This window comes from Schistocerca gregaria, chromosome 4, assembly GCF_023897955.1.
Source record: "Schistocerca gregaria isolate iqSchGreg1 chromosome 4, iqSchGreg1.2, whole genome shotgun sequence".
NCBI lineage: Eukaryota > Metazoa > Arthropoda > Insecta > Orthoptera > Acrididae > Schistocerca > Schistocerca gregaria.
Genome location: NC_064923.1, coordinates 435,031,169 through 435,055,711, shown reverse-complemented (window position 1 = coordinate 435,055,711; position 24,543 = coordinate 435,031,169). Strand labels below are relative to the sequence as shown.

At 44.9% G+C, this 24,543-nt stretch overlaps 1 protein-coding gene across 1 annotated transcript in view; it reads left to right on the top strand.

The window, feature by feature from the left end:
• Window positions 1-24,543, top strand: part of LOC126365770 (golgin subfamily A member 6-like protein 7) — a 510,481-nt gene that overhangs the window by 300,295 nt on the left and 185,643 nt on the right. The window lies entirely within an intron of this gene.

The window sequence follows — 24,543 nt, the reverse complement described above, 5'->3', positions numbered from 1 at the left end:
AAGGCTACTGTAAATACCAGCGTAATCACTTGCATGTTTGTCTTCCTCATTTAAATACTCAATTCGCAATAACGGTGCGTGCTGAAGGTCACTTTCACATCTTGCCGCTTCTAGCATATTGCCGTCATTGCTATAAGCGTAGTTGGAGAAACCTTCACTTCGTCAGTCATATGGTAAGGTCACCGCTCGTCGCTGCCACGTTCTAATATTGTCACGCAAATCAATTGCTGACTATAAGTTTTGGTACAACTGCTGTTTTTGTTTGGACTTCACTTACGAGGAAAATTTACTTTTGCTTCTTGTTAATCTCAAGAACTCCAGCGTCACGATAAAATTAAGAGTATACATTAATCCGTTTAGCACATTAGTGCCATTAGTGATACCTTTTCCTACTACTACTACTTCTGCTATGACTATTTCTACGATTATTGCTGGCATGTACTTTCTGAAAAAATATTCTCGTTACTGCTATTGCTACCTTTGATATTGATATTACTAGCTTCTACTTAGATTATTTTGAATTGCTATTGAAACCACTACTGCTACTTACACCTATCACTATTTGATGTAATTATTGCTGTTACTACAGGGTGGGAAAAATAACGACCTGGAAAATATTTCATGCACTTCAAGGTAGGCAACCCAGCTCACGTTATCCGCCTCAGATACAGACCATGTGAGTTGGGTTGCCTTCCTTAAGATGCATGAAACATTTTCTTGGCTCAAATCGCTCTGAACACTATGGAACTTAGCTTCTGAGGTCCTCAGTTCCATAGAACTGAGAACTACTTAAACCTAACTAACCTAAGGACACCATACACATCCATGCCCGAGGCAGGATTCGAACCTGCGACCGTAGTGGTCGCGTGGTTCCAGACTGAAGCGCCTAGAACCGCTCGGTCACCCCGGCCGGCGAAACATTTTCTAGACCGTTACTATTTTGCCCACCATCTACTACTACAACCTTATGTCGTTCATGTTCGACTATCATTTGGAATTGCGACCATTTATGATACAAAAATTAAACCAATTATGTGGATCAGTCACTTTTATTTTCTTCCATAACGAGTCTCGAGGGCTTCAATCCTCACCTTCAGGTGAACTACTGATTACACTACAAGTTCTTTTCTTGAACTCGTTGCCAAAACCATGAAACCCATTCACTATCAAATAAATACGGTGAAATTTATGTCTATAACTTTCTTAATAAGGCTATGTTTATGTAAAAAGTTATAAAGCTGTAAAACGAATATTTGCATGTCTCTAAGTCCTCTATCTAAGCTGGCGATGGTCTTTTATTTACAAGAGACTATATTGTTACACTCATACGATTACAGAATTACTTTATATTTTATTTTTTGTGTGATTGTGTGCGATTCAGTTATTCAAACGTGTATTTTAACGATCCCCATTGTACTTTAAGCTGGAACATCATGTAATTAGCTTTTTCGTTGTCGTTGACGGTTCGTTCACTCCACTCACAGACGACAGATGGCAGCACTAACAGTGCAGGGCAGATAAGAAGTGTCGGGAGGACGCCGTAACAGTGCAGTCGTTGTCGTAAAGAGGGAACGGAGCGGTTTACGTGAAGTCAAAATAGGGCATGATCACTGGCTTTCGGACCAAGGGCGGACGCATTTCCGAAACGGTGAAAGTATACCGTGCATGGCAAAAATGGCGCTTTCCAGAACTGGCGCAATGCAGCTGTGATCCACCGAGGGCCACAGATGAAAGGGGAGAACGACTGCTGCGGAGACAGTTGCTGGTGAATATCACATGAAAGTTGCTGCATGTGGTCCTCCAAAACAAGCGCCTGGCTCATGCAACCACGCTGACTGCAATTGATAGGCGACGAGGGCTGGAATTTGCAGGACGGTACCGCTGAATGACGATAGGTAGCCTCTTCATCGGACAGATGGCCGTTGGCATGTACGGCGCACAAAACGTATGAAAGCAATCGCCCTACAACAATCGTCGGAGGTGTCCAGGCCAGTGGAGGGAGCGTTACGTTCCGGGGAATGTTTCCGTAGCAGTCCCTGGTTGATCTCGTCATTCTGGGTGGAATAATGGATCAACACAAGTATTCCTCTATCCTTTCGGACCATGTCCACCCCTACGTGAAGTTTGTTTCTCCCCGGCACGATGGCATCTACCAGCAGGACAATTCAACGTGTCACACAGCTTGCAGTATTCTTGCGTGGTTCGAAGAACACCGGCATGAGTTTACCGTGCTCCCCTGGCCACCAGACTCCCGGGATTGAAACTCAGTCGGTAATCTGTCGGACCACATCAAATGGTTCAAATGGCTCTGAGCACTATGGGACTTAACTACTGAGGTCATCAGTCCCCTATAACTTAGAACTACTTAAACCTAACTAACCTAAGGACATCACACACATCCATTCCCGAGGCAGGATTCGAACGTGCGAACGTAGCGGTCGCTCGATTCCAGACTGTAGCGCCTAGAACCGCTCGGCCACAACGGCCGGCGGGACCACATCGATCGGGCTGTTCGTGCCATGGATTCTCAACCGAAACGCTAAAGGCAGCTGGCCACAGCACTGGAGTGATGGCTCCTCATCCCTGTCGGTAACTTCCAGAACCTCATTAACTCCATTTCTGCATGTCTTGCAGCAGCTGGTTGTATTCAGGAAAAGAACTTCCAGTTTAATCCCTCTAAACGCAGTGTGGAGACCATTTACCGACAAAGACAACTGTTTTAATTTTTCTTGTACGCTATTACTGCTACTTCAAGTTATTTGTTGTTGTTCGTGTGGTCTTCAATCAAAGACTGCTCTGATGCAGCTTTCCACTCCAGTCGAGCCCGTGCGAGCCTTTTCTGTAACCTACATCCAATTGAACCTGCTTGTTGCATTCGTCGCTCGCTCCCCCTCTACTATTTTTATCCGCTGCCTCCCGTCCACACTTCCCACGAGCACAAAATTGCGGGTTCCTTTACGCCTCAGGATGTACCCTGCCAACCGATCTCATCTTTTAGTCAAATTGGGCAATAAATTTATTTTCTCCCCAGCTCATTAGCTATTCGACGTAGCCGTATAACTTTTTACTTTCTTCTGTAGCACCACAATTGAAAGGTTTCTATTTCTCCTTTATGAACTGCTTATCGTCCACGTATCCCTTCTATAGAATATCTTCCGAAATAATTTACTAACCCTTACATTATATTCACTATCAATAAATTTCTCTTTTTCGGAAATTCCAGTTTGCATTTTATATTCACTCGACTTCGGACGTCGTCAGTTATTTTGTTGCGCAAATAGCAAAACACATCGACTACTTATAGTGCCTAATTTCCTAATCTAATTCTATCAGAATCACCTGATTTACTTGGTCTGCATTTCATTTTGCTTTTGTTGACATTCTTCTTATAGCACCTTACATTCCCGTTACTCAACTGCTCTCGCAAGTCCTTTTCCATCTGTGACACAATAACAGAGTTCTCAGCAAATCTCATAGTTTGCATTTGCCTCCCTGAATGTTAATTTCCTCTCCAAATTTCTCCTTGGTTTCGTCCACTGCTTGCTCGATGTAAAGACTGAATAACGTCGGGGATCGGCTACAACCTTGTCTCACTCCATTCTCTACCACGGCCTCCCTTTCATGTCCTTCGACTCTTATAACTGCCGTGTTGTTTCTGTACAAGCTGTAAACAAAGTTTCGCTCCCTGTATTACATTCCCGCTGTCAGTCAACAATGTCAAAAGCTTTATCTAAATCTACAGGTGCTATAAACGTACATTGCTTCAAACTATCTTTCATGATACGTTGTAGAGCCAGAGTCGTCCACGAGTTTTCCCAAACTTTGGTACATAATTCGTGCCACTACTTTGTACCCGTGAATATTTAAGCTGACAGTTTGGTAATTTTCACACATGTTAGCATCTGCCTTATGTAGGGTAGGAATTATTACATTGTTCTCGAAGTTAGAGATATAATTTGTACTGTATAAGTGATATACACTATTGACCATTAAAATTCTTACACCAAGAAGAATGCGGGTATTCATTGGACAAATATATTATACTAGTACTGACATGTGATTACATTTTTACGCAATTTGGGTTCATAGATCCTGAGAAATCAGTACTCAGAACAACCACCTCTGGCCGTAATAACGGCCTTGATACGCCCGGGCATTGAATCAAAAAGATCTTGGATGGCGTGTACAGATACAGCTGCCCATGCCGCTTCAACACGATACCAAAGTTCATCAAGAGTAGTGGCTGGCGTATTGTGACGAGTCAGTTGCTCGGCCACCATTGACCAGACGTTTTCAGTTGGTGAGAGATCTGGAGAATGTGCTGGCCATGGCAGCAGTCGAACATTTTCTGAATCCAGAAAGGCCGGTACAGGACCTGCAACATGGGGTCGTGCATTATCCTGCTGAAATGTAGGGTCTCGCAGGGATAGAATGAAGGGTAGAGCCACGGGTCGTAACACATCTGAAATGTAACGTCCACTGTTCAAAGTGCCGTCAGTACAAGAGGTGACCGAGACGGGTAACCAATGGCACCCCATACCATCACGCCGGGTGATACGCCAGTATGGCAATGACGAATACACGCGTTCACCGCGATGTCGCCAAACACGGATGCGACCATCATGATGCTGTGAACAGAACCTGGATTCATCCGAAAAAACGACGTTTTGCCATTCGTGCACCCAGGTTCGTCGTTGAGTACACCATCACAGGGGCTCCAGTCTGTGACGCAGAGTCAAGGGTAACCGCAGCAACGGTCTCCGAGCTGATAGTCCACGCTGCTGCAAACGTCGTCGAACTGTTCGTGCAGATGGTTGTTGTCTTGCAAACGTCCCCACCTGTTGACTCAGGGATCGAGACGTGGCTGCACGATCCGTTACAGCCATGCGAATAAGATGCCTGTCACCTCGACTGCTAGTGATACGAGACCGTTGATATCCAGCACCGCGTTCCGTATTACCCTCCTGAACTCACCGATTCCATATTCTGCTAACAGTCATTGGATGCCGACCAACGCGAGCAGCAATGTCGCGATACGATAAACCGCAATCGCAATGGGCTACAATCCGGCCTTTATCAAAGTCGGAAACGGTGTGGTACGTATTTCTCCTCCTTACACGAGGCATCATAACAACGTTTCACCAGGCAACGCCGGTCAGCTGCTGTTTATGAGAAATCGGTTGGAAACTTTCGTCATGTCAGCACGTTGTAGGTGTCGCCACCGGCGCCAACTTAGTGTGAATGGTCTGAAAAGCTAATCATTTGCTTATCGGAGCATCTTCTTCCTGTCGGTTAAATTTCGCGTCAGTAACACGCTATCTTCGTGGTGTAGCAATTTTAATGGCCAGTAGTGTACGTATAAGAGATATACTTTGTACTGAAGACTGCGAGCTAGTTGCGTTCGCTCGGCTCAGCATGGGAGCTGTGAAGGCGGCAGCGGACGAGGCGGACGGATCGGGTGACGAGCCGTTTGTCGGAGCGACAGCACCGCGCCGCGCCGCGGGCCCTGGCCAGCGAAAGCTCCGGCTAGGTTTTCGGGGTACCCACGGCTATCCTGTTAGCCAGCGCTCCGATCGCTTTGCTACCGGCTCCCGTTGAGACTACACTTTCTCGCGTCGGCTTCATTTCCATACGAAAGGTGTGAGATAGACAAGTTCCGCTCGCGCCGAGGTATTTATGAGCGTGTGTGACGTCACTGGTGCGAAAGCGAGGAACTAGCAGGTACAAGGGACAGGGCTACACGCCGCCGCTAATTGCCGGACGAGTTTTAGCTCGGATAGTTTATACGTGAAGTCGGAAGAGGCAGGCATGAACATACTTTACTGAAGCTGTAAGTGGACTCTCAGCTTTATCGTCGGCCGGTATGCCTAGCTCGAATGCTGCTTCGTGTATGCCTGTCTTCGTCTTTATATAGACATAGGTAGTTTCAATGAACTTGCTGGTGTCTTAATTGTGTAAACAGAGACACAACTCAACTTAGTGCGAGAGTCCCTCTTAACTATCATCAGCCTAACACAAGTATTTAATCATTTCTTTATAATGTGGGGCCACAGTCATAATACGAGGGCTGTCCAGAAAGTAAGTTGCGATCGGTCACGAAATGGAAACGACTATGAAAATCCGATAAAGCTTTGCAAAGATGTGTTGAGTAGTGTCTCTAGTATGACTGTAGGTCGAATTATGTTGCTCTTAGTGAGCGCATAAAGATGTTATACAAAATAGTGTCTCGCGCGAAGTACGAGGGCCTGGTGAGAATTTTCCATTGAAGCTATGCAACCAACATTACATAACTGTCGTGCGGTTTCTTCTTCAAGACAATTCTCAGCCTCATCGTGCAGGGGCAATGAAGATGTTCCTGCATCGTTTCAATTGGAAATGCTTGGTTACCCACAATACAACCCGTAATTGTCGCCCACTGCGTTTCATCTCTGCTCAAACGAACCGCTGGCTATGAAGACAACATTTTGGCACAGACAACGAGCTTTAGGCCAGCGTAGAGAATTGGCGGAAAGCACTGGCGTCTGCCTTCTACGATGAGGGTATTGGAAAGTTGGTACAACGCTACGACGAATGTCTGAGTCAGAACGGCGACTACGTAGAGAAGTAGCTGAAAGGTTTTCACTGTGATTTTCATTTCGCGATCAATCGTAACTTACTTTCTGGACAGCTCTCGTATATTTCGTTAAAGTCAGTACCGCAATTAGACTGTTTTTTTACTTGCAGTGTTACATTTACACGATCATGATTTCGGCTTAAAATGCCATTATCAAGTGATTTAATGTTATACAGTGCCTAAGATATTACATCCGTTACTGCTGCTTCAATGACAGGCTATAAATATTTAAGTGAATTTGTGTGTCCCGTTATAGTCGGCGTACGAGCGACGGGATACAGGATCTCCGAGGTAGCGATGAAGTGGGGATTTTTCCATACGACCATTTCACGTGTGTACCGTGAATATCAACAGTCCGATAAAACATCAAATCTCCGACATCGCTGCGGCCGTAAAAAGATCCTGCAAGAACGGGACTATCGAAAACTGAAGAGAAACTTTCATCGTGACGGAATTGAAACAGCACCGCAAATTGCTGCAGATTTTAATGCTGGGCCATCAGCAAGTGTCAGCGTGCGAACCATTCAGCGAAGCATTATCGATATGGGCTTTCATAGCCGCACTCGTGTGCCTTGATGACTGCACGGCACAAAGCTTTAGGAATCCTCTGGGCTCGTCAGCACCGACATGGACTGTAGATGACCGGAAACATGTTGGCTGTTCGGACGAGTCTTGTTTCAAATTGTATCGAGCGGATGGACGTGTACGGGTATGGAGATAACCTCATAAATCCATGGACCCTGCATGTCAGCAGGGGACTGTTGAAGCTGGTAGAGGCTCTGTAATGGTGTGGGGTGTGTGTAGTTGGAGTGATGTGGGATCCCTGATACGTTTAGAGACGAATCTGACAGGCGACACGTACGTAAGCATTCTGTCTGATCACCTGCATCCATTCATGTCCATTGTGCATTCGCGGTGGTCTAGCGGTTCTAGGCGCTCAGTCCGGAACCGCGCGACTGCTACGGTCGCAGGTTCGAATCCTGCCTCGGGAATGGATGTGTGTGATGTCCTTAGGCTAGTTAGGTTTAATTATTTCTAAGTTCTAGGCGACTGATGACCTCAGAAGTTAAGTCGCATAGTGCTCAGAGCCATTTGAACCATTTGCTACAAATTGGCTTCATCAACACTCTTCTGACTTTAAACATTTCCGCTGGCCACCAAACTCCCCAGACATGAACATTACTGAGCACATCTGGGATGCCTTGCAAAGTGCTGTTCAGGTGGGATTTCCATCCCCTCGTACTCTTACGGATTCATAGTGTCACTTCCCCCCATCACTACTTCAGACATTAGTCGAGTGCCTACCACGTCGGGTTACGGCACTTTTGCGTGCTCGTAGGGGCCCTACACGATGTCACATGGTGTATCAGTTTCTTTGGCTCTTCAGTGTATATACACTAGATGAAATGAAATGTCGTGTGACGAGGGCCTCCCGTCGGGTAGACCGTTCGCCACTTCGGCGACTTGCGCGTCGATGGGGATGAAATGATGACGATTAGGACAACACAACACCCAGTCCCTGAGTGGAGAAAATCTCCGACCCAGCCGGGAATCGAACCCGGGCCCTTTGGATTGACAATCTGTCGCGCTGACCACTCAGCTACCGGGGCGGACATACACTAGATGTAACCGCGGCGGAGAAACAGTGCGATATTATGGCTGTGCCCACAGGTGGCCAGTCCGTATAATGGGAGGCGGTGCTTTCGCGGTGTCAGGTTCACGCGCTGCTGTAACGTTCAGACCACGGCGGCGGTGTCGCGGAGCAGAGACCTGGCGACGCGCCTGGGCGACCCATTGTTCAGCTCATTGTGCCTCATAAACAGACGCCCCCGCCCTGCGACGGAATTAGATCTGCAGCGGGCCCCTCCCGTGTCGGTGCCCTGTTGCCAGGTACTGTCTTCAGTTGAGGTATGTATGGCGCCGTCTATCCTGCCGGGTACTCAACTGTACCGCACAGCGTCACGTCTGCACTACTGTACTGAGTCAAACTCTACCACACCATTAAAATTTCGGAGGTTGTCAGGGATATTTTTTGAATATTTAGTCTCCGGTAAAATTAATTGCGATTGCCGCGCGGGATTAGACGAGCGGTCTCAGGCGCTGCAGTCATCGACTGTGCGGCTGGTCCCGGCGGAGTTTCGAGTCCTCCCTCGGGCATGGGTGTGTGTGTTTGTCCTTGGACAATTTAGGTTAAGTAGTTAGTAAGCTTAGGGACTGATGACCTTAGCAGTTGAGTCCCATAAGATTTCACACACATTTGAGCATTTCTTTTTTTTAAATATAATTGCGATTGAGAAAATAAATTACTGTGGTAAGACCCGTCTTGGAATTGTAAATGTGATTTTATATTGTTGGCTGGGATCTCGCATGGGCTGTGTTATGATTTATTCGGTGTGCTACCTCTATTACATTACTCCTCGTGATATTAGATAACAGAAAATAAATGCGTATTCTTAAATAAGTTTTTGTGCTTATTTCTGAACTGTTCTTAGTTTTCTTATGTCACATACAGTTTTCTTTTTGCAGGAACGAAGTTAATTTTTAGTTACAGTAATCTTATTGGGAAATCAAGCTGGGTGCACGAAAAAGCGCCGCTCTTTATGCGAGTGAGGTAGCTAGACAAAGAAAAAGCTATGGAATGTGAATGTTTGACCAAATCTCACTTTGAGCCTGGGGCTAAAAGCACCTAACATTCGTCGACTGTAGACAAAAAAATATTGCTTCCACCATTATGAATGAAAACGGGACTGCTTAAACCAGTATGTGAGGGTCCTTCAACAAGGGGGGTCTTGCCTCATCTTTGTCTGAAATTTTCATCGGTCAGTAACAAAAAAAATTAAAGCAGAAAATTTTCGAAATTTGTCGTCAACAATAGACACACACACACACACACACACACACACACACACACACACACGAAAACGCAACTTATACACACGACTGTAGTCGCAGACAACTGTGGTTTCAGTTGTCTGAGACTGCAGTCGTGTGTGTGAGTCGCTTATGAGTGTGTGTGTGTGTGTGTGTGTGTGTGTGTGTGTGTGTGTGTGTGTGTGTGTGTGTGTGTGTCGTCTATTGTTGACGAGGGCCTTGATGGCTGAAAGTTCTATTTGTGACAGTTGTGCCTATCTGCGATTCAGCATCTCCACTATATGGTGAGTAGCAACTTTCCTTTTCATAATATTGTTACAAACCTACAGTATAAATACACATACGACACAATTCTCGCAAGTAATGCGACCAGCGTGCGCGGAAGGAAAGCACCCTTTCTCACTGACGGCTGAACGGACTCGGTGAGATACCCCAGCCGACAATGCCATACGGCATTTACATTTCCACGATGGGTGTTGCCTCAGTAATTTGTTCTCTGAATCGCAGTTACAATCAGTTTAATATGATTTATTTCGCGTATTACATATCTAGTTGTAGATTAATTTTCTTCCTTGTTTCGTCCTATTGTTACCATATGTTTTCAAGCTCATTCAAAGCTGGCAGCTTTTTACCAGTCATTCTAATGCGTGAGCACGGACTGAAAATTTGCAGAATGCTTGATAAATCGTTATAGTGTCTAATAACCACCGTATTTTGTTGACTATTAGCCGCTACGGACTATAAGACGTGCCTTAACTTTTAAGCAATATTTGTTTAAAAACTAACCGAAGTGATCCTTAAAATTCCTAAAAAAAATCATCATCTGAACTTTCTTCTTATTCTTCTTCTTCTTCTTCGTCGTCGTCCTTGTCCTCTTCATATATAAGACCTTCTATGGGCCACGGTTATCCACTGTCACACTCGTTTGGTTTACGGTCTTTTTAAAGCTCCCTTCGGTGTGAATTCATGTTGGGTTTCATCCATCACCCATTTGTTCCATTTCTCTCCCATAGCGACTAACAAAAGTATTTTACCGCTACCGATAGCACAAGTCACTTGCAATTCAAGTTCACTGGCACTGTAGACTGCAATGACGCGTCATAGGCTAGACAGTGCTCTGGGTTTGTGATGGAGAGACAGGATGAAAGTGTTAGCATGCTTGTGAATCTACGCAACTCATATTCGTCACATCGGTGCACTGCTGATGCCAGCTGAATCTAAATTAAACACTGGATCTTTTATATTAATTTAGAGTATACGACGCACTTCAGTTTTGGAGACAATTTTTCGAAGAAAAGAGTGCGCCAATAGTCCGTAAAATGCGGTAAATAAAATAATGTACTGTGTACAGAGTCAAGTAATACTTTTAGAACGACGACATTTTCGCCTTTGAGTGTATTCTTCAAAGTGATCTTAAATGATTGTATCCATAAACACTTCATGAGATCTCTTGCTGCAAATGTGGTCGAAGTAAAGCTATTTTCTCCTGCCTTTTGTGAAATTTTAAGCATAGCTATAGCTCCTTGTGGTTAGTTCGTATCTTTCGTGCAGCCTGCAATTGTGCAGTGAATCGTCACGTGATTATTAGAGCATGCTCGATACCATATTGAGCTATGCTACGTATCAGATTTATCGAGCTCGATCGAGCGCGAACATCGATTGCGCATGGGGAGTCGATTGCCGTCCTTCTGAATGCGAGACCAATGCCTCACTCGGTGATCACGGATCGTCTCATTCTTTTGGTCGATGAACTGCTCCAACGCTAGATCTGAAATAGAATCGTCTTCATAACGAAAAAAAAAAAGAGCCGACGCGCCAAGAGGACTGCTCCCTTTATTGTTCATCGACGTGACCCAGAATGCGGGCTCTTGACAAAGGACTGGGGCTCGGTGCCAGGAGATACGAGAGCCGAAGTGCAGCTTTTAATACTCGCTCGCAGGCTCGGACAGGAAGTGTTCTGGCGCGTACTCTCCTATTTTCGAGGCCATAAACCGGAGAGTGACCCTGCTAAGCGCGCCCCCCATATCTTAGAGCCGTTCGACTGTATAACACCGGCTTTCCAGCCTCTTCGTGAACTGCAACCTCCATCCGCAGCGCAGCCGCATTCCGGAAGGGAACTCATGTCACGCGAAGAGTTTTAAACCGAATGCTTTGTTCAGTCGTCAAGTATGACGGAACTCGGACCGCAAGACGTAACTAACGTCGCTCAAAGGCTTTGTGCGTCGTGGAGAGCACTCCTCTCGACATTCCCACAGCTCACGTCGTCTACATGTCAAGAAACACATTACTTCCTGCAACACACGCCTCGCGTAATGATCGTGTCGGCAACATAAAGAACTGGGCCTTATACAGGTGTACCGACTGTGAAGCAGTGGCAGACTCCAGAATAAGATTAATTAAACAAGCCTCTGAGGCTAGCTGTGATATTGTTACTAACTATAATTTGATCTTGCTTTTATGTGTCTTGCGAGCGCTGACGAGACATACAAATAGACAGTAATAGTGCTCCGCTGTGAAGGTATTGTCCATAATTTTTGCTCGTCACAGTTGAATTTATTTCAGAAGTTAGTAATTTTTGATATCATAGCGACAAAGAAGATCAAGTGAAAGTCCAAGTTCATGTAGGCAATGAACTGCTTGAACGAGTTGATAAACTTACTTATCTGGGCAGTAATATTCCAGAGATGGAAGGAGCAAGGCAGAAGTGAGAAATAGAATAACTCAAGCAAAGGCTGCTTTTAACAAGAAGAAAAACATATTAACATCTAAGAGCATCAGCCTTGAAATCAGGAAAAGATTTTTGAAATCATATGTGTGGAGTGTGGCATGCTATGGGTGTGAAATTATGGACTCTCGGGAAAGAGGAAGACCAGAAGCTAAATTCTTTTGAAATGTGGTGCTACAGACGCATGCTCAAAATAAAATGTATCGACAAGGTCACAAACGAAGTGGTTCCGGAAAGAGCAGGTAAGAATAGAAGCTTCTGGAGTTTCATTGTTAAAAGAATAGTGCAATTTACAGACCATCTGTTAAGACATAAAGGACTCCTGAGCACAATCATAACGGATTTGTCGAGGGAAAAAGACCAAGAGGAAGACCACGACTGAGGTGCGTGGATCAAATCGTGAAAGATGTGGGATGTGACACCTATAAAGAAATGATGAGAAAAGCTGAAAAGCGCACAGAATGGAGACAAGCTGCCATTGTAGCCTTTGCAAACCAATCCTTCGATTGACCACAACAGAAGAAGAAGAAGCGTTTTCCGTTGCAAGGGATCTTTTTGTGCTAAGTCTGACTGGTCTCCCGCGCATGAACACTGCAGAGAGTGACCAGAGATACAGTTCTGGCTGTCGGAGGAGGTCAGTATTCAGCAATCTCAAGTAAGTAAGCAGCCCGCCAAAAATTGGGCAAATGAGCTTAGTCAGGCAGGTTGTGAAACGTAAAAACCTCCGGTGCAGTCGGCCGCTTCCTTCGAAGCCCGAGGTTTTAAACAACCCCCACGGAAAGAGCTCTGCCTCACTGGGACCCGAGTTCTTCTACCGTCAAGATGCGTTTCCGTGGCTGGTACAGTCAATCTTCAGGTCATGTGGTCGTACTATTTAGGCGCCATGTTGAGACAGTTTAACTGACACTACAGGTACCAAAAGGTCGTTAAAGCTAGTCGGAGAAACTAGTAATAATCATGTTGCTCGCTAGTTGCGACAATCAGATTATCTGGAATTACGATGGCAACTTGTAATTACTATCACCGACGCCTCCCTGCCGCAGCTCGGGTCATTTGCCACGTTCTGTTCCCACGTATAATCATTAGACTGTGTCTCTCTCGCTTGCAATCAGTTACGTGCTTTTTACCTTCATTTTGTACATGTCCATAGTTACTTACGCGTGTGATTTTTCTTGATTGACCGAACGTCGTCTCCAGGCACTTTTGCTTCATACTTGCTGTGCCTTTCTATCCCGTTCAGTCGTTTGAGTGACATTATAAGTATATTTCTCGGTCTTTCACAAAATACATGTATTTAATTGAGACTGTTGCTTAAGCAGAATTGTGTCACACGCTTCCATTAAATAATGTCTCATCACGCCTGGTCTACTCCATTATGATTGTGAAGACAAATTCAAATCACACCTGTAGTAGGAGGTGAATTCGATACTTTAGGCAGGGACAGGGCAGGAAGTAGGGTAGTGGGTGCTCGTTTCCAGTCCACACTATTGCGAACGAGGTTTCACTTTTTCACACAACAACTCTACTTTACCTTTACCATGTGCCAATCGATGGATAATATTTGTTGTTATGGTGTACTAAATATCCTCCATGACGCACCGTACGGTTGGGTTGATTTATGGAGTAATAATAATAATAATAATAATTCAGTGTTGTTCTACAGCCTCGTGCAAGTCTGTCAACTGGACACCATCTGAGCGACTTGTGTGTCCTAACCTACCCCATTAATCTTACCAGACAAAGCGACCTACAGCTTAACGTGGAATCCGAACCAAATGTCGTTCCTGGCGAATCGACACATCATCGATCGACTAAATTATAGGCCGAGTAAATTCGGTGAACCGCCTGCGATTCGATATCGAGACCTTTCGGTTGCCAGGCACTCGCTTTACCACTTTTTCTTTACGATTATTTTTTAAAATTATTATTTAATACATTTCAACGTATTTAAACAAACAACGGGAAACATACAGCATTATTTTAATATATATAAAGTATGCTATTCATTAATTTTTTGATATTTAGATTTGAATGAACCTGTTTTAATACTGTGTTTTTAGCAGCTCTTTTTCTGTCTTGAGTGGTTATTATGAAGCGGTACGCAAATCAACGCGTGCTCCGTTGTACAGTTGATGGTTGGCGTCGACAAATTGTGAAATAGTAAGTAGTAATGATTGAAATAAACTCATCTCCGAACTGCAGGCGCTGTCATACCGAACCATAAACTGCCTCCACCCACCATGCCACACAAACAGTCCAGTAAGACCACAAGTGCGCGAAGACGTAGGTGGAGGTTTAAATCTTTGGTGTGAGGACGTTTATCAGTATCTTCCTCGATCCACAAATATCGCCACAATATTCTGAACAGCTAAAATGGCTATTTCAGTGCCGTAATTCCGTACACGTCTTGCTTCTTGGACAACCAGAAAAAAGAACAAATCAAAATTCATACATTAAAACAGTTAATGGGTTCCGAAAAAATGACGGGCTGCAGAGAGAACAACCCGCGTCGACCGCTAAGGGCCGCTGCCACGCAGACAATATCTACTCTGGTGAACATAAAACACGTAACACCACATTATACACTTCAGTGCTGTGACAAAATATATCTTGCCACGCTTACAATTTCTGGAATATTTTCCATTTTAGCGTCTGAGCTCCGGTAAGCCAGCAGCCTCAGTACGGGATTCAAGACTGTTTACTTAACATATTAATGAATGTTACAAATATCATATTAATATCGAAAAATCTGATCACAATAAAGAACATTGAGTAAACGAGCTATCTGAAATTACTTCCATATGATTCAACGGCCTGGTGCACGCCTTTCAATTTGGCGTCACTTCGGCGACTTGTATGGCCTTAACCTACCCCGCAATCCTACCGAGAAAAGGGAACGTACAGTCTAATGAGGAATCTGAACTACCTGTCGTTCCTGGCATCTCCATGTTACTGAGCAGTGAAATCTGCGCTAAAGGCTGACTGCAAATACCGCCGTCCGATCGGAGAATCGATCCTGCGACCTACCGGTTGCCGGTCGTTGTGGCCGAGCGGTTCTAGGCGCTTCAATCCGGAACTGCGCTGTTGCTACGGTCGCAGGTTCGAATCCTGCCTCGGTCGTGGATGTGTGTGCTGTCCTTAGGTTAGTTAGGTTTAAGTAGCTCTAAGTCCAGGGGACTGATGACCTCAGATGTTAAGTCCCATAGTGCTCAGAGCCATTTCAGCCATTTTGAACCTACCGGTTTCCTAGCACGCGTCTTACTACTAGACCCCCAGGCCCGAGTATCTATGAGTAAAGTGTCTGCGTGAAACGTTCCTTCGTATCGTCACCGGTGTTTCGGTGATGTCGCGCTAACATCTCAAAGACAACCACGTCCTGAACCGGTACCCTGAACCCACGCGCTCTCTGCTTGCGAGACAACTTACGCGACGCATTGCTCCACAGATTAAATAGGAAATGTTTACTAGAGGATCTTGATCACCTCGTTGTACTCGTACAATTGCAAAATAGTGTTTTCTAATGTCGTTTTCCCAGCCCCCCTCTTAACCACGACGCAGGATTACCGTAACACCTAATACATGGATTCACTGAATAAAGGCACATGAAACGATTAAATCAAAATCTCTCACAAATGATGAAATTTCAGAGGCTATGCGGAAGAACTTGCTCACATCATCGCAGTAGTGAATCGTTGGTCGATGGAACAACGAAGCAACTGCAAAAAAGAGCAGGTCATTTCCGAACGAATTTGCCCTCTGCAAGAGAGTGTGCGCTGATTTGAAATTTGCTGACAGATTAAAACTGTGTGCCGGACCCGGAGTCGAAGTTGGGACCTTTGCCTCTTGCAGGCAATGCTCTACTGCGTGAATTGTCCAAGTACAACTCACGACCCGCCCTCACCAGCTTACTTTCCTCAGTATCTCATCTCTTACCTTCCTGCATACTTTGTGAGATTAGCACTCTTGGAAGAAAAAATACTGCGGAGGCGCGTGTTACCCGCAGCCTGGAGTCTAGTATTGTAATATGTATGGCTTTACAGCCATCATATTCAGGTGCAATAATAGAGCGGTTGAGTAGACAGCAGTGTCAAGATGACGTAATGTGGTGTGAGGTACCGATGACAGATGGTTTGCACGGTACGGGTATCGTGACAAAGACCGCCTAAATTGTGTTCCTTCACAGCGATTGGTTGCTGCGTTCGGATGTTGCGCGGCAAAATCATAATCTTCTGTTATTAATATTAGATAAAGTACACAGCTTATTTCCTTGCATTCCACATTAAAGCATATCTCAGTAGTAACCAGCAGAACCATAAACAACTGCTAAACGAAAAGCCAGACGAAGTACTTCGGCGATATTCGGATCCGCCCTACCTTGGATGGCGGTTGAAGTGGTTCGACTGTAAGATCGGAGCTGGTTCGGCAGTCTGCGAGGACAGACATGTTGTCTGCCGCTGTTGGTGTCAATTAAGACTTTATTTATAATCTCTGGTTTGTAAATGTTGGAGATGGATCGGCAGTGTCGGAGGACACACATGTTGTCTGTCTCAGTCGGTATCGGTTAAGGACTTAATTAGCAATGTCTTGTTAATTGGATGAGTAATTCAGGACAATTAGAGAGTAACTCATCGTATTGTTTTCACAAAAGTGTGAACACAGGAAATTATTTGTGATTCATAAAGTAGAATATAATTGTGCAGTTTCTCGTAGTCTGCTAATGAAAAGCGAGTGGCATCTCGTATAAACTAATTAACTGGAAATTTAATTATTTATAAAATATCAATTCCTCGCAAGTTCGCGAACATTTATTAGAACTTATGCATGCCAGTCAGGGCAGTGGAAGCAAAAAAGGCGCCTCGTGTGCACTGCAGACTTAGTATAAAAGAGATCAGAAAATGTCATCTGTGGTAACACTGAGGAGGTATGAAGGAGAGAAATTTTCAAGGGAAGGGGTTTATATTACGCTCGTATATATCACCCTCTCTCCCGCCCTCTCTTTTTCAACTTACCGTACTGTACAGAATGAATCAGGGTGGAATATTTGAAGTATTCGGACTGCTAGATGGCACTGATCAGTGGTACAGATGCAGTGACTCAACAAAACCGGTCTCACGGGTCAAAGCGAGGCAGCTGACTCTTATTTAGCATGATACACTGAAAAGCCAATAAAACTGGTACACCTGTCAAATATTGTATAGGGCCCTCGCGAGTACGCAGAATTGCCGCAACAGGACGTGGCATGGACTCGAGTAATGTCTGAAATAGTGCTGGATGGAACTGACACCATGAATCTTGCACGTCTGTCCAGAAGTATGTAGGAGTGTAAGAGTACCATGGAGTGGAGATCTCTTCTGAACAGCACGTTGCAAAGCATCCCAGATATGCTCAATAATGTTCACGTCTGGGGGGTTTGTTGGCCAGCGGAATTATTCAAACTACTAAGAGTGTTCCTGTAGCCACCCTGTAGCAATTCTGGACGTGTGGGGTGTGACATTGTTCTGCTGAAATTGCTCAAGTCGGCTGGAATGCACAAGGGACATGAATGGATACAGGTGAACCGATAGGGTGCTTACGTACGTGTCACCTATCAGAGTCGTATCTAGACGTACCAGGGGTCCCATATCACTCCAAATACTCACACCCCACACCATTACAGAGCCTCCACAGCTTCAGCAGCCTCCTGCCGACATACAGGGTCCATGGATTCATGAGCTTGTATACTTAACTGTAAAGGTCCGTCCGCTCGATACAATTTGAAACGCGACTCGTCCGACAAGGCAACATCTTACCAGTCATCAACAGTCCATTCTCGGTGTTGACGGGCCCAGGCGAGGCGTAAAGCTTTGTATCGAGCAGTCATCAAGGATAAGCCCATGTCGATAATCTTTCGTTGAATGGTTCGCACGCAGACACTTGTTGATGGCCCAGCACCGAAATCTTCAGCAGTTTGCTGAAGGGTTGCACTTCTGCTCAAATGGTTCAAATGGCTCTGAGCCCTATGGGACTTAACATGGAGGTCATCAGTCCCCTAGAACTTATTTAGGTTTAAGTAGTTCTAAGGACATCACACACACCCATGCCCGAGGCATGATTCGAACCTGCGACCATAGCGGTCGCGCGGTTCCAGACTGTAGCGCCTAGAACCGCTCGGTCACACCGGCCGGCCTGCACTTCTGTCACGTTGAACGATTCTCTTCAGTCGTCGTTACCGTGCTTGCAGGATCTTTTACCGGCCGCAGCCATGTCCGAGATTTGATGTTTTACTGGATTCCTGATATTCACGGTACACTCGTGAAATGATCGTACGGGAAAATACGCACTTCATTGCTACCTCGAAAATGCTGTGTCCCATCGCTCGTGCGACGACTATAACACCACGTTCAAACTCACAGAAATCTTGATAACCCACCATTGTTGCAGCAGTAACCCAGCTAATAACTGCACCAGACACTTGTTGTCTTATCTAGTCGTTGCCGACCGCAGCGGCGTATTCTGCTTGTTACATATCTCCGTATTTGAATACGCATGCCTATACCGGTTTCTTTGGCGCTTCAGTGTAGTATAGGTGCAACAGTGCATAGAAATAATCAGAGTCCGCCGGCAGACGTTTCCTAGGAAGTCTACGAGGTGTACGTTGTGTCATTTGCGCCGCGTAGCGTACAGTGTTGAAGAGTCAGTGAACTCTCGTCGCGTCCGGGATGGGACTTCGACTGCGCCACTGACGCTCCGATACGACAGACGGGAAAGAAGATTTCGTGGTAGCAGAGGAGGAATCGCGAAAGTCCGAAATGTTTGCAGCATCAGAGCTGGAACGCTGCCGACAGTTGCGTCTTGAGTGCACCCAGTAAGTGCCGAAACAGGCGGTGCGTGGAACATAACGCGGCCCATTACCCATTAGCATGCCCGGAGTCGCGCACGACGCTGCTGGCGGATTAGCGGAGCCATTACCGCAGCCGGCAATTAGGAGGCGCTCTTGGCGCGCCATAGCTGTCGCCTTGAACCCGCGGACCTTGGGGAGAAAGGCGTGGCGCGTCGCGACTTGGGGACAGCCGTCAACTGGCACGGAGCCGGCCTCGTGGCGGCGCAAACCTTCCAGTCTGCCGGGGGAGTGTGGTGGGAGAGAGGCAGGTGCTCTGCAGCCAAACAGACCGTGGCGGGGATGCTTCATACGCCGGCCGCGGACTGCGAGAGTGGATTCTGCGATCGTTGGCTTCTTATACTCTTCTTTAAATTCGCCGTAGGGTCCTATCGTATCACCTCCGAACTCGCTATCTCCGTGTTGTCGGGGACACGACTCGCCAGTCTCAGCCGCTGCCCACTTAACAAGTGGTGAGGTATTCGCAGTTGTAACAGCGTTTAAAATTTTTTAAAAGTAATAGTATTTTTGATATTGTTATTTCTATTGCTATTGGCGGGCCGAAGTGGCCGTGCGGTTCTAGGCGCTACAGTCTGGAGCCGAGCGACCGCTACGGTCGCAGGTTCGAATCCTGCCTCGAGCATGGATGTGTGTGATGTCCTTAGGTTAGTTAGGTTTAATTAGTTCTAAGTTCTAGGCGACTGATGACCTCAGAAGTTAAGTCGCATAGTGCTCAGAGCCATTTGTTATTACTATTAATATAGCATATCCCGATGTTATTCAGTCTGTATATTGAGCAAGCAGTAAAGGAAACAAAAGAAACATGCGGAGTAGGTATTAAAATCCATGGAGAAGAAATAAAAACTTTGAGGTTCGCCGATGACATTGTAATTCTGTCAGAGACAGCAAAGGACCTGGAGAGCAGCTGAACGGAATGGACAGTGTCTTGAAAGGAGGATATAAGTTGAACATCAACAAAAGCAAAACGAGGATAATGGAATTTAGTCGAATTAAATCGGGTGATGCTAAGGGTATTAGATTAGGAAACGAAACGCTTAAAGTAGTAAACGAGTTTCGCAACATAACTGATGATGGTCGAAGTAGAGAGGATATAAAATGTAGACTGGCAATGGCAAGGAAAGCGTATCTGAAGAAGAGAAATTTGTTAACATGGAGTCGTTTCTGAAAGTATTTATATGGAGTGTAGCCATGTATGGAAGTGAAACATGGACGATATATAGTTTGGACAAAAAGAGAATAGAAGCTTGTGAAGTGTGGTGCTACAGAAGAATGCTGAAGATTAGATGGGTAGATCACATATCTAATGAGGAGGTATTGAATAGAATTGGGGAGAAGATGAGTTTGTGACACAACTTGACAAGAAGATTGGTTCAAATGGCTCTGAGCACTATGGGACTTAACATCTATGTTCATCAGTCCCCTAGAACTTAGAACTGCTTAAACCTAACTAACCTAAGGACAGCACACAACACCCAGTCATCACGAGGCAGAGAAAATCCCTGGCCCCGCCGGGAATCGAACCCGGGCGGGGGAAACGAGAACGCTACCGCACGACCACGAGCTGCGGACTTGACAAGAAGAAGGAACCGGTTGGTAGGACATGTTCTGAGGCATCAAGGGATCACAAATTTAGTGTTGGATGGCAGCGAGGACGGTAAAAATCGTAGAGGGAGACCAAGAGATGAATACACTAAGCAGATTCAGAACGATGTAGATTGCAGTAAGTACTGGGCGATGAAGAAGCTTGCACAGGGTAGAGTAGCATGGAGAGCTGCATCAAACCAATCTCTGGACTGAAGACCACAATAACAACAACAACATGTTATTGTTTACGATTATCCAAGTAACAGCATTGTTGTTCAAATAACTTACGGGAATGCATCCGGGTGACGTTGTCGACGATGACAACCGGCTCCATTCCCTAAGCATTTGTACATTACATACGCCGGGAGAACTCAGGTCTCACAACTGTATTGTTGTGGTTATTGTTATTATTGTTACTATTCTGATCGTTGTTGTTATGGTGTCATTGTTTACGATGATCCATTATTTCGTCACACCACACCGTAGTAACGCACTGAATAACGTCCTGTACCGTCCAATAAAGTAGTAAGATGCAATATTTTGTTGTTTACTTATTCTAGGATTGAAGACAGCTGTGTAAGTTGAAATGACATGTTTAATGTCGCAATATTAGCCACACAGTTTTCAGTGTGACAACAAAAAACAGTTGTCAGGATAACGCATTTCGTCACCATCAAAAAGTGAATTAATTCTAAACACAACAATATTAAATATTAACTCTCAGAAGGTTAAATTATCCTAAACACGACAATATTAAAGCTTAACTAGAAGTTTCTTTGCAAAATTATTCCTACGCTTACGTTATTATGTTAGTCAGTACTACGAAAATCGTCTGATTCAGGTTCAAAGTTCGGTACTATTTTTAGGATGACAATCAAGTCTAAAGTGGATGGTTCGCTATGTGACAAATTGAGCAAAAGATTACCCAAGGTCACTCGAGTTTACAGTGGAAGCAAGCTGGTGAACCATCAAGTTTACGCTCTGCACGTGGTATTTACCTCAAGCTGCGATGAGCTGTCGTCTGATAGGCCGCTCTCTTCGCTGAAATTCCTATAAAACTAATTACACCTTTGCTGATTTTTCCAGCAGAAATTTTACCTATGTTTCTCGTTATGTGAGAGAACGATTACTCATCCCTAGTCTTAGAATGTGGCGATATACACGCGCATGGTTGGAGCAGTGTGCATATTATAATGCCCTCTCAGTTCTCACAAGAACAATTAACTAATTGACTGGTTCGTTTCTCCACAGTTGGAGCTAAACGATGGTACAGCTAATTTCTAGCTGGATATCAGCCACTGTGAACGCAGTGTTCACACAAATTACTCCTCTGCGACGCACAGAGCGTTATGCACTTCATTCTGCACTTGACGTCAGTGCACAGAGGAGTCCCCAAAAATTTCTGTCTTGTCTTATCCATAGCCGAACTGTTTCTCTACCTGGATTCTTTCATTCTTCACGTCACGGCTTTTTCGACCAATAGGAGCGTTCCTCTTATTTTGTGGAAACTCTCTCTACTAATCGCAAGGTCCCTACAATTAAACTGCATCGAAACTTTGGCTCTTTTCTCCTTCCTAGCGCGTTTCCGCCAATCGGACGTTTTGTGCCCATTCCAGACGCCTAAATGCGTACATTGTACCACTCACTGGATACGTGATCGAAAATGTGTCACTGGTCTTGTTTTGTGTCCATTTGGAATTCCGAAATGCAGTTTTCTAAAAGCTTTATTTCCTGTCCTCCCTCAGATGGGCCGTTATACTCGCTCTCCCCGTCTCAGTCACCTGGTCGATCGTTGACCTTCTGCCTGGGACACCCCTTTATGTGGTCTCTGTGGTACCCCCCGGAGTGCGGCCTTGCCTCTGTGTCAGCCCTATGAATTCGAAACTAAAACGCCTCTCGCTGCTTGTTTCACATTCCGCTCAAACCTGCATTATAGGAACGGTGTGTTAATTACTGTCAATTGAATGTCATCCCTTTTTGCATTACATACTGCTAGGCAAATTTGCTCATTACCGCCGAATTAAGTTAGTTGCCATATTCACTTTCCCGTTGCGATGTATATAGCTCTCATGTAAGGTGTGACTCTGATCTTCATTGATTCTGGCACCTTACAAATTACAAGGCCCAGCCTCGTCATGATTAGGCCTACTGAGCGATACCGGACACTCAGAAAATATTGTTATTGTATCTGCATGAGTAAGGAAGATATTAAAAGTTCTGGTACTCAAAGTTTTGTTTATATGTGAGGTCAATCCTGCGATCCTCCCTTGTCGAAAACTTCAATCACGGAGTCGTATATGACACTTGTTGCATCAAAGATGTGAGCAAACATTTCTCAAAGAACAACAAAGTAAGGTGAGGAAGTCTGGTTTGCGATTGTGAGTTTTGAAGATAAGTTATGATTCTCTTCATCTCCAAAAATGACCTCCCTGCCGGAGCAGTGGTTGCAGGAATAGTTAAAAATAATTTGATTAGTTTTGATGGTTCAGGTACTATTTCACTGAGATCACAGGAGGTGAGACACTTTGTCTAAATACAAAACACATGGCTAAAGATACAATTTTTGTGTCTCTTAATAGCCTCATACCATTTATAACTTGAAAATGTCAGGCATAATTTTTAGTTTCTGAATTTAAATGTGGAAGAGACGATGTAGGCCGTCCCTGTTTGATCACGTCATTTCTCCGCTCGAAAATGGAGTTTCCACAAACTTATTTACAATTTGATGTGTCTGTATCTCTGGAGGACCCCGCAACTTCGTCCACATTGGTTCAGCAATCCAACTTTACACTTACGTGGGAACTGATTGTTATCTAATAATATAATTAATAAATAATAATATGTACTAAAGACAATGAAACACTAAAATATGTACGCTGGTTAATAATTGAACACTTTCATCACCGTAGTGAACGAAAGAGTAGCACATGCCTCTTTAGAAGCCTAGGGAATCGTAGGCAATGCACGAGTATTAGCTGCCTTTAAGAGCTGCATAGTCGTCCTCTTTCTCTAGCGAAAGCGACAGAGGAGATGGTGTCTGTAATGGCTATTGCTGGGAAGTTACAGGAGCTGGCCACCCCCAGTCGCCTTCAAAACTGGCGCCTGTCACCCTAACAGCTGTTAATGTATTAAATGCCCCCGGGTTAAAAGTGAGTTTTACAAGTATGAAGAACGCATACAGCTGAAACTGTGGAAAAAAATTATATGTACTGTGACAGTCTAAAGGAAAAAAACGCGTCTTGCCGTTGCTGTGACTGATTACAGCAGTTACTAACATGCCGTGCCCTTGCATTTAACCGAAAATTCGTCGCTTGACTCTCTTGCCGCGTAAAAAGAAGAGCAATCGTAACAGAGGACACGCGCCATTGCTGCTACCTGGTGGTTGTAATTAAAACAATGGGACAGTGAGGACTTTAATTACAGTATTGCAGCTCTATGGCAGCGAAAGATGGCAGATAACTTAAAACGTTAACGCGGGACAGATTTACACTGGGAAAAAACCGTTCCAATTATGGGCAATTTACGCTGGAAAAAGTTGGTTCCAATTTTGACCGCTAGGTGGAAATCTGGCGCTGTGAATGCAAGAAAGACGTATAGAAATGTTCCCATAGGTGATGGACTAGGAACGGGATGTGCACAGGAAAGGTCAAACAAGTGAGAAAGGCAAAATTTTGATTTTATTATTAACTGCCGGTTAGACAATTTGTTCAATACAAACATTGCAGACGTCGACGAGATGCTGTACAGCGCCAAATATGCCCCTGGTGGCCATAATTGCAACTTTTTTTTTCAGCGTAAATCGATTCCACATTAATGAATCAGCATATTTACTAAGTTTCGTGGCCATACTTTAATTATTACCACCCGGTACTT